General features: G+C 40.6%; 1 pseudogene; it reads left to right on the forward strand.

The window, feature by feature from the left end:
- Nucleotides 1-1,327: 1,327 nt before the first annotated feature.
- Nucleotides 1,328-2,913, forward strand: LOC118022450 (annotated as a pseudogene).
- Nucleotides 2,914-3,232: the final 319 nt, after the last annotated feature.

Raw genomic sequence — 3,232 nt, forward strand, 5'->3', positions numbered from 1 at the left:
TTTCTGATATTCCAAAACAGGCACTGATTTAATCCCTGTTCAACTTTTGATTTTCAGTGCAAGAACTTTTGTTTTTTAAAAAGAAGTTAAGTCTTTTACCTGATTCTGGAACCTACAGTGTTCCTTGCAACAAATGCAGTGTAAAATTACCATAAAAGGGGGTTAGAGATAAATACAAATACCTGAGAAATATTGGAACAAATAGTTGAAATAAAGAAAATCATGGGAAAAAATCCAGTCTTCACTTTTTATAGTTAACAGTAAAGCCCATGATGAGTGAAGATAGTGTTGTTTTATCCATGCAATAAAACACAAGCAAGCAAAATATTTCTTCCCATAGAATTTACAGGGTTGTCCCTTAAATATCATGAGCAAAATTTCAATGTAATAATGATGGTCATCTTTGAGGCTAACAACATATTCAAGCTCCCCAAATTACCAATAATATTTAGTATATGCATCATAGTTTTACCTTTCCTTTCTCTGGCTACATTCCAAGACAACTGATGTAGATTGTGAAGATGATTTTAGTTAAAAGGCTAGAAGGAAATACATACTTGGATGCCTAAAGGCGATCGAAGAAAAATGGCAGGATAAATCTCTAAACCAGTAAAAATTGTGATTATTGTTGAGAATCTATTCCTGGGACTTTTTCCTGCCTTTTGAATTTCAGGACTCTGAAATATAATCCGTGTATCTCAAGTGTGCCATAGCTCATCGATGAAAGAAAGGATTTCATAAATCTGTGTTAATTAACTACGTTGTACTGAAACAAAAAACTTTCCATACACGTAAACACCCAAAGAGTTGTCTTTTAACTAGTGGTGGTTGAGTGTGCTGCTCTCACTGCGCCTTTATATCCATTTTTATCCCCCCCTTTTTTTCTCATCAGGGTTACACCCTGACAGCTGTTTTCTTGTGAGTATCTGACAGAGAAAAGCTATGCCTGTTGGGGTCTTACAATTGCTAGATAGTCTAATTAATAATTAGGAGTCAACAATGATGAGCAAGATTGTTTTATTTACACCAGTTTGAAGAATACTTTGTGTATAAACTAAGCAATTCTTTCTGAATGTTCTATCTGACAGCTTGCATGCAATTTCAGTGCAGGGTCCTACAGAGTGTTTAGTGACTGAGGACCAGCTGAAGACCTAGCTCTATCCTTCGTAGTTGGCATGCCCTGGGATCAAGAGAGGATGTAGGTAACACCATCTTTGGGGTGATTCGTGGTGGATGTTTTGAGGGCAGCTGTCCTGCAGCCTGCACGCCCCGGACTGCCTCCTGTGGAAGCCTGAACCGGCTGTCTTTCTCCCTTTGTGTCATAACCATGTCCACCAACGAGAATGCTAATTCACCAGCTGCCCGCCTTAACAGATTCAAGAACAAGGGGAAAGACAGTACAGAAATGAGGCGGCGCCAAATAGAAGTTAATGTGGAGCTGAGGAAAGCTAAGAAGGATGACCAGATGCTGAAAAGGAGAAACGTAAGCTCGTTTCCTGATGATGCTACCTCTCCACTACAGGAAAACCGCAACAACCAAGGCACTAAATTGGTCTGTTGATGACATTGTCAAAGGCATAAATAGCAACAATTTGGAAAGCCGGCTCCAGGCTACTCAAGCTGCTAGGAAACTGCTTTCTAGGAAGAAACAGCCCCCCATAGACAACATAATCCGGGCTGGCTTGATTCCAAAATTTGTGTCCTTCTTGGGCAGAACTGATTGTAGTCCCATTCAGTTTGAATCTTCTTGGGCTCTCACTAACATTGCTTCTGGGACGTCAGAACAGACCAAGGCTGTGGTAGATGGAGGTGCTATCCCAGCATTCATTTCTCTGTTGGCATCTTCCCAGGCCCACATCAGTGAACAAGCTGTATGTGCTCTAGGAAACATTGCAGGTGATGGTTCAGTTTTTCGAGACTTGGTTATCAAGTATGGTGCAGTTGACCCACTATTGGCTCTCCTTGCAGTTCCTGATATGTCATCTTTAGCATGTGGTTACTTACATAACCTTACTTGGACACTTTCAAACCTTTGTCGCAACAAGAATCCTGCACCCCCATTACATGCTGTTGAGCAGATTCTTCCTACCTTAGTTCGTCTCCTGCATCATGATGATCCAGAAGTATTGGCAGATACCTGCTGGGCCATTTCTTACTTTACTGATGGTCCAAATGAACAGATTGAAATGGTTGTGAAAACAGGAGTTGTGCTCCAGCTTGTGAAGCTTCTAGGAGCTACTGAATTGCCCATTGTGACTCCTGCGCTAAGAGCCATAGGAAATATTGTTACTGGGACAGATGAACAGACTCAGGTTGTAATACCTGCAGGAGCACTTGCTGTTTTTCCCAGCCTCCTAATGAACCCCAAAACTAATATTCAGAAGAAGCTACGTGGACAATGTCAAACATCACAGCTGGTCGCCAGGACCAGATACAGCAAGTTGTGAATCATGGATTAGTCCCATTCCTTGTTGATGTTCTCTCTAAGGCAGATTTTAAGACACAAAAGGAAGCTGTGTGGGCTGTGACCAACTATACAAGTGGTGGGACAGTTGAACAGAGTGTATACCTCGTTCATTGTGGCATAATAGAACCATTGATTTACCTCTTAACTGCAAAAGACCCAAAATTATTCTGGTTATTCTGGATGCCATTTCAAACATCTTTCAGGCTGCTGAGAAACTAGGTGAAACTGAGAAACTTAGTGTAATGATTGAAGAATGTGGAGGTTTGGACAAAATTGAAGCCCTACAAAACCATGAAAATGAGTCTGTGTACAAAGCTTCATTAAACTTGATTGAGAAGTATTTCTCTGTAGAGGAAGAGGAAGATCAGAATGTTGTGCCAGAAACTACCTCTGAAGGCTATACATTCCAAGTTCAGGACGGCACTCCTGGGACTTTTAACTTTTAGATTGTATAGATGAGGCAGAAAGTTCTTTGTTGGGTACTCTGTTTGGTAGAAGTTTGTCTTACTGTTTTTCTACTAAGAACTCTTTTTAAATGTGTTTTGTTGTTGTAGCACTTTTTACAACGAAACTCTACTTGACCAGTTCCAAACTGTACAACCTGTATGAAGCTCCTCCTCTCAGTGGGTTTCTTATTTCTATGTGGAATCTCCTCTCTTGCAGTGTCCTGTAAATAAAGATTAAATTCCACTCTTAAAAAAAGAGAGAGAGAGAGAGAGGATGTAGGTAACAGTATTCTGCATTGTGTGGGCTTGCAATTCCTGC

Source organism: Mirounga leonina, unplaced genomic scaffold, assembly GCF_011800145.1.
Source record: "Mirounga leonina isolate KUSES-001 unplaced genomic scaffold, KU_Mleo_1.0 Mir_176, whole genome shotgun sequence".
NCBI classification, from domain to species: Eukaryota; Metazoa; Chordata; class Mammalia; order Carnivora; family Phocidae; genus Mirounga; species Mirounga leonina.